This window comes from Mus caroli, unplaced genomic scaffold, assembly GCF_978045245.1.
Source record: "Mus caroli unplaced genomic scaffold, Mus_caroli_1 scaffold_8, whole genome shotgun sequence".
Classification (NCBI taxonomy): domain Eukaryota; kingdom Metazoa; phylum Chordata; class Mammalia; order Rodentia; family Muridae; genus Mus; species Mus caroli.
In genome coordinates, this window is record NW_028227263.1 from 133332172 (window position 1) to 133343237 (window position 11066).

The 11066-nt window shown below is 42.1% G+C and overlaps 1 pseudogene; it reads left to right on the forward strand.

Moving 5' to 3' along the window:
* The first annotated feature begins 7728 nt into the window (after positions 1 to 7728).
* Positions 7729 to 9935, forward strand: LOC147003587 (uncharacterized; annotated as a pseudogene).
* The last annotated feature ends 1131 nt before the right edge of the window (positions 9936 to 11066 follow it).

The following is an 11066-nucleotide window of genomic DNA, read 5'->3' on the forward strand; positions in this document are numbered from 1 at the left end:
GGAATTTCGCAAGTTGGCTCAGGCTTCCCTGGAACTGCATGGAGACCAGAGATACCAGATTTTCAGACTCTTGGGCCCCTGAGAAACCACTAAATGCTGCAGAAGAGCTGAGAACTGAGTGCCCACCAACGCCCCTCCCCAGTGGCCTGGATTTAGCACTGGGATGAGAGGAAAGGGCCAGTGTTGGGAGCTATTAAGACAACTCTTGATCTCTAAATTGGGCCTCTCCCCCTGAGAAGAAAAAGGGGGTCAAAAGTGGGCCACTGACACACCGATTCCGAGAATGTTCCAGCCCTACCGATTCCAAGAATGTTCCAGCCCTAAGCCATTGCCGATGTCCTGACCACACCCTGATACCACCAAGTTCCTGCTTCCCCGTGTAGCTGCCAAAAGAAAGAATTTCTATTGCCCCCCTCCCATAAGTACTTCCCCTTTTGCTTGTGCATTTAAGCCTTGGACCTTTTTCAATAGAATTGGGGCTTTGATACATTCCAGAACGGTTTCCGTGTCGTTATTCGTACAAGGCCCTCGTCTCTCTCTACCCCCCATTTGGTTCTTAGGAGGAGGTCCCCTCGTGACCCTCGAATAACTGGACCTGCTGGACGGGTCAAGTGGCGCCCAACGTGGGGCACGAGGTATGACCGCCCTTCGGACAACGGATTAAAGAGGTACCGCGCAGACAGTGAGACAGTGGGACAGTCCCCCGCCACTTCGCTCGAGTGTCGCGGACGGACGTCGGGAGGTAAGCCTAGGCATTCAGTTGTTGTCCCATCAACCATGGGGAATTTAGGTGAAGAGATAAAGGGTTCTCTTAAGGAGAGAGGGATAAGAGTTTAAAAAAAAAAAAAGAAAGAAAGGATTTAATAAAATGTTTTTGTTTTGTGGACGAGAGATGTCCATGGCTGGTATTGAATGGTTCTTAGACTAAAGTAGGCAAAGATATTAATGCTTTGATAAAACAAGGAAAAGATGTCCCTGAGTCCTTTTTAGCAATTGGGGAATCATCAGAGATCTCCTTAAACAGGTAGAAGAGGGCGGAGAAGGTGCTTGCTTCCTAGCCCTTACTGAAGATTTTTTAGAAAACTCCTGATCGCCATCTTGCAAAAGCAAAACTAAGCCGCCCGTACACAGTATCTATATTAGAAGGTTTAGCAAGAGAAGGCTACTTGATACCCAATACATGGAATAAAGTTGTTCAGTCTGTCCTCACTAGAGGCCAATATTTAACTTGAAAGTCAGAGTTTGTAAAAGACAGCCTCCTGGACTGCTGATAAAATCTGTAGTAAAGGCAATTTCGCTGCAGACAAAGGCCCCAAGAGTCCTATGCACAGTGCGTTGCCAGATTACAGGAAGTAGCTGAGAGAATTATGGGACCTGAGGAAAGTGAGGGTCTGTTAGTCCGACAACTTGCTCTTGAAAATGCCAATTCGGCATGTAGGGCTGCCCTGAGAGGTAAAACCAAGAGTTTAGATATGAATGGTATGATCAAGCTTTGTAATGAGGTAGATGTGTTTTCTCAACAAGTTTCTAAGCCTATTAACCTGGCCACTGGGGCTGCTCTAACTCCAGCTCCAAGATTGGTGCCGAGCCCCATTGGCCCGAGTTAGAAGTAGACATCTGTGTCCTCACATTGGGTGCAGATGCCGCCTGGGGCACACCTGATCATTATATGCCTCAATTAACAGCAGTTAACACAGGTGAATTTGGGCCCCCTCCCCAAAGACTTTTTTTACGTCATCTGCCGAGTGTCCAGACTTTTACAAGGCCTAACGGTGATTCCTACAGTGGTTGACACGACTACCATGGGGAGATTAAAATCTTAGTCTCCACCATGCAGGGACCACTTACCCTTAGGGCTGGAGAGCACATAGCCCAAGCCTTACCACTCCTACTATTCGGCCATTTCCCTTATATGAAAGAGGAGCGAGGACCATCTTCCCCAGGATCCTTGGAAGACTACTGGGCACAGAAAATAACTGATTCACGGCCCATGCTGACTTTGTTTCTAGAGGGCAAACAGTTTCAAGGGCTCCTGGATACCGCAGATGTGACAGTAATTTCTTCAACACATTGGCTTGCAGCCTGGCCCTTACAGCCCACTAAGGGATGGCGTAATCCACTGATCATAAAATTTACTGCTAAAGGGAGGAATTTAGAGGCTTAGGAAAGTTCTCGCCCTCTCACCTGGGGCCTAAGATTGTATCAAGATAACGATGACAATGTCCTGACCTTTAAGGCTCAGCTTCTTAAAACCATCCCTAACAACCATAGGACTTCCAGGTACCTGCCCCCCTGTTCTTGCCCCAGGGCATGCTATGACCCTGTTTCAGCCCACTCTCCCTGCGGGGAGGTCCCCCTCTTCCACTGATTTACTGTGGTCTACATTGAATGCTTCTGCTTTAGCCTGTTGGATAAGACACAAAGAATAATGCTTCAGAATTTAAAGATTGTTGGCTGTGCTTTTCTGCTTCCCCACCCTTTTATGAGGGCATAGCCTTATTTAAAAATTTTACCCAGCTTTCAGACAACTAGGCAGCTTCCCTTCAAGTCAGTTCAGCTTACCTTGACAGAACTCTGGGGTAAGAAGTTGTGTGTTGGGCCCAGACATGCTTCCGCCAAGGCCCTTGCTAGAGATTTACAATAATACGTTTAGAGTAAATAAAAATGGGTTTTAAAGAGACTTCATAAAGGTCAAAATATAGCTCAATTCTTACTGTTATCTTATTTACAACTCCCCAATCCCACATTGTGTCAAAAAATTCATAGATTAGGTTTTATTAAAAGATAAAAAATCATTTCCTAAAACATATATAATTCATTTTGTCAATGGTGTTTTTGTTGGTTGCAGAAAATAGAGAGCATTTTTGCAGATGGCTATAAAATATTTGACTAAGTGTAGACTGATAATGGCTTCAAAAAAAGATTTAGCATGGTAAACTTTTAGGCTATTTGAGACATTTAGTGTATAGAGATTGCGTGTTTTCTCAAAAATTTGCCCTCAGATTAAATAAATTAAAAGTTTTGGATACTTGCCAGAAGCTGTTAGAAAATTTTGGATTTTAATCTTGGTTTGACAAGCTGCCTCTTACAAGCAGGAAAGGAAAGGAAGGGATAGAAAAAAATGGATTTTAGAACTCTCCCAGGGACAGAGAGAAATCGGGGGACGCCCTGTTTTATTCTCTCTGGCCCCTACAGGAGAAGCTCTCTACCCTCTTTCTATTGTCTATGGTTGGTGCACCAATCACGTGTCAATTCATGTATGTTTTCTGTTTCGTTGTCTGAATGATTGTTTCGTTGTCTGAATGACTGACTGTTTTATGTTTCATGTTAAAAAAATAAAATAAAAAAAAATGGTTAAAACTTTACCTGTTAAATCACTCTCAGTTGCACAACTGAGGCTGAGAGGCCCCTCCCTTTAGCCAAAAATCAAGCACAGCAGGAGAGGTCCTGCTAAAAAACTTAAAATCTGCAACCTCTTAGTTCTAAGGCAAATAAGCTGATAGTTGTTTTTTCCTAAAAAATTCTCTACAATTTTGTGATTATTGTGTTTAGCAAATGACAAAGTGTGGTTTTATCTTATAAGTATAGCTATAAAAAGTAAAATTCTTTGACTGATCTAAATTTATTAGATTCATGTAGCCACTTCATTTAGTTTTTGACTGGTCTTAAGGGTATAAATATGATCTGTATATCTTGGTCATAGAGAATTGTCTTATAAGTTATTTGGGTATAATTAAAAAGGTGTAACACTGGTTACAAAGTTAGCTTAAGTAGTAACTCAGGGCTAGAGTCATTTTCAAACAAAAGCACTTGGCATAAACCAGCCCAGAAAATTAGTCCTCTAAAGATACTTCTAAACTGAAATAAAATTTTATGTAATTCTTATCCTAAAAAGTAGACTTAAAGACAAGATTTTAAGACAATGTCTCTTTAATAAAACATTAAAATTTGCACTCATAAATTAACAGTCAAACTTCATAACGTGATACTGATGTTTCTAGTATTGATTTTAAGGAAAATAAATTGTTTAAAATTGGGTCTTGCTTTCCAAAAGTTATAGATATATTCTAATATTACAATGGAAACTTAAAAATTATGGTTAAAATTGCCAGTGTTCCATTGACTGCAGCTTGCAGTTTGATTTCAAATTTAAGATCTTTAACTCACCCATATATTGTAATAAGATAATTATAAGAGTAATCATCTTTAAGAAAGAGTATCAAAAATTAGAGGCATAGACAGTTAAATTGTTCCTCTAAATTCCTTATTACAGAAAGGCCAAATGCTCAGATTAAAAAATATTTTACGTTTGAGTTAATGCAGGGCTCAAGGCAGCCCCCAAAAAGCTTGTAACCTTTTATCTTGCAAACAGTGCCTGAGAAAGTTTCCCCTGTGTTCAAAAGAATTTCTTTTTAGCTTTGTTACAGATCTATTCAGATGTTTAAAATAATGCGTAAATTCGAAGAGTTTTGCTTTTAATGAACTGGTGATCACTAGATAATTTTGACTATAGGTATGGCTAACATAGGTTTACAATATGTACAAAATTTTTATTGTCTGCTTCAATACAAAAAACAAAGTTTAAATCTTTCAGTATATATTGTTTCCTAAGTAAAAAGTATTCTATTAGCCAATGCCTCTAAAAGAAAGTTTAAAGTTCTGGGGAATAATTGTTACTCCATAAGATTCAGAGACAGTATTTTTAATATTTAGAGTTTTAGTTATACTGGAAAATTGTGGTACAAATTTGCTTCAAAATTTTTATTTTCAAAACCTCCAAGAAATGTTTTGTCAACAATTTAATGTTAATGTTAATTTAATGAACACTGGCAATTTTAACCATAATTTTTAAGTTTCCATTGTAATATTAGAATATATCTATAACTTTTGGAAAGCAAGACCCAATTTTAAACAATTTATTTTCCTTAAAATCAATACTAGAAAGTTTAAAGTTCTGGGGAATAATTGTTACTCCATAAGATTCAGAGACAGTATTTTTAATATTTAGAGTTTTAGTTATACTGGAAAATTGTGGTACAAATTTGCTTCAAAATTTTTATTTTCAAAACCTCCAAGAAATGTTTTGTCAACAATTTAATGTTACACATGTTACTGAGATATATTTTATAATTCTCAAAGGCAAGATATTGTAAAACTTTAAAAACTATACCTTCTTTAAAAACAAAGAAGGGGGGAATTATATCCCCATGCACATTATTTGGATCACATTTTGTTTTTGGAAAAACTGGATATAATAGTGTCTAGGGCAGATAAAAAGGATCCACTTATTGGCACATGCCATGATCCTGTTCAGATACTTAATATGGGGGGAAGAGGGAATGTTTCTGTTTCTTCCACAGAATGCTACAAGAGCATGCTAGCTTCCAATGTGACAGGCTGACCTGTGACCTGTGAGTGCCCTGACAGTGGTGACCAGAAAGCTGTGTTGAGTGCACAAAGGAGGAAAAATCTGAGAGCAGCCACTTACAAACAGATGAAGAAACTTCCTATCTCCACCATGGGCTGCAGCAAGGAGTACCAACCTGGTGCCAACTTAAAATAAAAACAACTAAAAAAGCTGACTTGTGAAGCAAAAAGACTGGTACAGAGAATGTACAAGATGCTTTCGTCAGAGACACGGTTTTGGCGATTCAGGCCAGCTCCTTATAGCTATGAAAGTTTGTGTATCTTACCTATATGCTTATTGTTAGATAATTTTAAGAGTTAAGATCACCAATCTTGGCAAGTCTTTTTATATTCATTGTAATTCTTGTCAATTAACTAATTGTGTAAATCCTAATTTAGATAAGGAATCTACTGTTATGTTTTTGTAAGAGACCTGCTTATGTTTTGTTGCCTGTATAGTTAGGAAATGTGCCTTGGTTCAAGAATTCGAGATTGCAAACTTTAAAATAATGGCCTAGGGGAAAGGTGGACTAAAACTGGTTTTCAACCTCCCCCTGGCTTTCGACCTTGTTGCCCTCCCTTTTAGGGCCCCTATTGGGACTTCTATTATTGATTTCCTTCGGTCCTTGGGCATTTCAGAAATTGACCCGATTTGTTAAATCTCAAATTGATTCATCTCTTTAAAGCGCATTTGTTTCAGTTCATTACCATCGGCTGGACATCAGCGATAACAAGCAGATCACTGGAGAAGAGGCAGACGTGGATACCGCTTCATCACCCTCTTCTCGGGGAGAGAGACTCAATTTCCATAAAATTCTTAAGTAAGATCATTCCCCTCCCCCTAAATTTGGCCATCAGTCTCATGCCACGAATCATTTATGGATTGCTGTAGTCTGTGCTTCCGACATGGTAATATACATTCTCGCCACATTGGAAACTAAACAGTCATCCTAGGCTAGACACATCGAAAAATTGGAACTTGAAGCCTTCGCCCGTGAGAGTTGTAAGACTAAGTACTGCACAGAGATTAGTCTGGAAGCTGTTAGACAGCCTCTGAGAGGCATGTCTGATTGCATGAAGGTTGAGTGCCCTAGGGTCCTTCCCCCAGAAAAAACGGCACGGGAGCAGGTCAGGGTTACTCTGGGTAGAAGTCTGTGGGCCTAAGAGTCAATCCTGTACATAGCCCCTAACATTGTACACTGGGGATCAGACCTCTACCTCTACCCACGGAGCTTGCTTTGTTCCTAAATCCCTTGGCTGGCCCAGGTTATATCCAACAGACTGGGACCATTAATTCAAGCCTCATAGATGACTTGTCCTTGTGTCCTTCGTGGTTTTAAGAGAATCACCCGGTGAGCAAACAGACATTTAAGCGATCGATAAAACGTGGCTACAAATTTATTATACAATATGCCTTTATAAAAATATTAAAACGGGAGAGATGTTGGGAGCTATTAAGACAACTCTTGATCTCTAAATTGGGCCTCTCCCCCTGAGAAGAAAAAGGGGGTCAAAAGCGGGCCACCGACACACCGATTCCGAGAATGTTCCAGCCCTACCGATTCCAAGAATGTTCCAGCCCTAAGCCATTGCCGATGTCCTGACCACACCCTGATACCACCAAGTTCCTGCTTCCCCGTGTAGCTGCCAAAAGAAAGAATTTCTATTGCCCCCCTCCCATAAGTACTTCCCCTTTTGCTTGTGCATTTAAGCCTTGGACCTTTTTCAATAGAATTGGGGCTTTGATACATTCCAGAACGGTTTCCGTGTCGTTATTCGTACAAGGCCCTCGTCTCTCTCTACCCCCCATTTGGTTCTTAGGAGGAGGTCCCCTCGTGACCCTCGAATAACTGGACCTGCTGGACGGGTCAGGCCAGGAGCTCAGGATGGGTCCTACTAGGATGAGCAACCTTGGCTTGTCCGATGGGCAGCTTGACTTGGTGGAGGCCATGGCTGAGAATGCTGAGAAGCCTTCTGCTGGAGACTAGACTCAACTCTTTAGATGAAGCCCTACAAAGTTCTTTGCCTCCCACATTGGATCCAGATGAAAAGAGTCAGTCCATGATTTTAAAGCATTTATTGTCATGGAGGAGAGTGTTGATGAGTGAAACTGTACTCCCCTTTCTCAGGGCGTGCCTGAAGTTAAACACCTTTTGCAAGGAGCAACATCTGGGAAGGGAAGTTTATTGGCTAAGCCATTGAGACCTTTAGATACCTCATTAAAATGGAGATCTGTCTTGAGAGTACTTGACCTGTGGTCACATTTTCTACTTGTAAAGGGTCTTGAGGCACTGTCCTTACTTGACTGATGGCCATAGACCCATGGAAAGCCTAGGCCTCAGGTCAGGGGCCTGGTGTCCAGGTAAGACTTGTACCATTCCTTGCTGGGGTCACCTTTGGCGTCACCACGATTTCAAACCTAGCTCAACCAGAAACCAGGCTGCCTTTCATGGTCCCACAGTATTAGGATTCAGTATGATGATTTCAAACAATTTTTTTTCCTCTTGTCTTACATTTTGTCTCCATTCCCCTGACACACTCTCACAAGTGTATAGGTGCTTCATTATCCTTTCTCTTTAATGGCACATTTGTCCTAGTCAGCTCTCACTGATTCCTCAACAACTCTTTATTCTAATTTTTGACCTCTTCTCTGGTTTCATATATCATATCCACTTCTTCTTGCATTTAAATATGTATGAACATTGTGATTTACATCCTTGTATGAGACAGAATGTTCTTCAAGACTATGTCTGGGTTCTCAGAATCTGAACACCTATCAAAGAACATACACAGGCTGGACCTAGGCTGCCTTCCACATATGTAGCAAATGTGCATCTTGTTCTTCATTTGGGTCTCAAACAACTGTAACAGGGGCTATCCCCCAAAATAGTTGCCTACATTGAGGAAATTTTCTTCTTACTTGGCTGCTTTGTCTGGCCTCAGTGGGACATGAAGCACCTAGCCTTACAAAGATGTGAATAACCAGGGTGGAGCATTCTTTCAGGGAGTCTTTCTCAGAAGGGAAGGGGACAGGAGATAGGAGAAGGATTTTGGAAGAGGGTGACTGAGAGGGAGCAGTGAGCTGGATAAAAAATGATAAGTAAAAAAGGACAAAATGTCAGCCATCAGAGTGGAAAATGAACTTCACTAACCACACATCTGACAGAGGGCTGATATCTAAAATATATAAAGAACTCAGGAAACTAGATAACCAACAAACCAATTAATCTAATTTAAAGTGTACTACATATCTAAACATATCACACCAGGTCAACAAAGGAAGCCTCTGAGGACTCCCAGTCAGTGCCAACTCCTGGTCCCATTGCTTCCTCAGAAACAGAGCAAGGATGCTTTCAAATAGTGCTTCCTGGGAAAGTCAGCCTTGGCTATGATTGTTGTGGAAATGTGCTCAGCAAGAAGTTCCTTTTTGCTTGACACAGGAGGATCACTCTGGAGTGAAGCCATATGAGTGTACTGAGTGAGGGAAGGTCTCCAGCAAGATCACATACCTTCTTCAACACCATATGGTCAATACTGGGGAGAAGCCATACAAGTACATGGAGTGTGAGCAGGCCTTCAACTGCAAACACCACCTTACCCAGCACCAGGGGATCCACAGTGAAGAGAAGTCTTATAAATGTGAGGAGTACTGCAGAGCTTTCACCCACCGATCTATGTTCATCTTACATAACAGGAGTCACACTCTTGAAAATCTTTTTGTTTGTAAAGAATGTGGGAAAGCTTTTTGAGATAGGCCAGGTTTCATCAGACACTACATCATCCACAGCAGAGAGAATGCATATGAGTGCTTTGAGTGTGGACAAATCTTCAAACACAGGTCATACCTCCTGTGGCACCAGCAGACACAAACAGGAAAGAAGCCCTATGAGTGCAGTGAGTCTCGGAAGGTCTTCCTTGAGAGTGCTGCCCTGATCCAACAGAATGTGATCCACACTCGGGAGAAGCCCTTTGAGTGCCTCCAGTGTGGCAAAGCCTTCACCCACTGCTCTACGTTTATCTTGTGTAAAAAAAGGTCCACACTAGAGAGAAGCCCTTTGAGTGCAAAGAGTGTGGGAAAGCCTTCACCAGTCAGAAAGATCTCATCCAGCACTTCAGCATCCACACTGGAGAGAAGCCCTATGAGTGTGTGGCATGTGGGAAGGCCTTTCCGGACCTGTCAGGTCTTACGAGGCACCAGCGAGTTCATAGTGGGGAAAATATTTGAAGTATTGGGTGTGGGAAGACCATGCCATCATCTACAGTGGGGAGAAGCCGTGCAAGTGCAGTGAACATGGGAAGGTCACCAGTCTTAGCTCATCCCTCAATCAGCATCAAAAACTGCAATGACAGAAGCCCTAACACTGTGGCAGAGAAGGGAAGACCATTCACAGCCACACAGCTCTCAGTTATCCTCGGTGAACTCCTTCTGAGGAAAGATTTCTTGATTGGAAACAGTGAGGGGAAACTTTTGTCACAAGAAACATCTTCTTCAGGATCTACACCAAAGGGAAGCTGCACAAGTGTCTTGACTATAAAACAAGCAAGCAAGCAAGCAAGCAAGCAAGCAAGCAAGCAAGCAAGCAAGCAAGCAAACCCCTTCCTATTACAGCACACCCTGTCATCTGAAGAGCAACAGCAGCCACAGACCCAGCCTTATTTTCCCTCTGAAAATTCACCCAGGAAGAACTCCAGGGTTTGGGGTGGGTTGTGGTAGGGGTGGGATCTTGTTTTAAGTTCACACAGGAAAACTTCAGCCCCATCTCCCTACAAATTTACATCGTAGTATTATCTCAGGGATTGTTTACAAAGCAGATGCCAACAAAAATAAAATCACAGATCTCTTCAGACCTCCCAGAAAAACCTATGGCACTGTGATATCGACCCCTCAGCTTATTTGGAGTGAGGTGGGTGTTTTATTAGTCAAAGCCTTTGGCCCTTTCTTGTGCCTTGTGTATTCACATGGTGTTGGGGAGTTAGTGAAAGACTCCAGGACTCCCAAAGGGAGACACTCACTTAAGCCTCGGGACAGCCGCGCACCCAAGAAGACACTGAGACTAAACTTAAGATGTAGAGAGTAAGATTTAATAAAGCAATAACAAGAGAGCACATAAAAAGCACATAGACCAGAGGCCCTGGGGTCGGAACTCATACACCCAGTATGGTGCAGAGGAGATTCGACCACCGGCCCAAACTTTTCACAAGCTTTTATAGGAAGGAGGCAAGGGGGGAGCAGGGCAGGGAAAATACAGGTTTTACGTCACTAAGAGATTCAGCCAAGGGTTTTTCCAAAGTGCTTTTCGCAACGCGTCCCACACTTTGGCCATGTACTTGATTCATTGGAACTGAGGTTTTTACTCACACCCTTATCTCAAAAATGTCCCTGGCACTGTCCTTAGTTGGGAGGGGTTGGACTGGGTTCGTTCCAGGAAACCCTTATCTCAGAAATGTCCCCGGAACAGTTTTCATTTGAGAGGGGGTCTGACTCTGGTGTGAGAGTTCAGAATGTACTCTGGGGTGAGAAGTTCAGGAGGGTTCCGGGAACAATCTCCAGATGGGAGGGGTAGGAGGGCTCTGAGTTGGAGAGTTCAGTAATTTTCCTCTTTCATTCCCCACTTCTTTTTTGTGAATAGCTCTAATCTTAGAGCTGGGTCTTGGCCTCC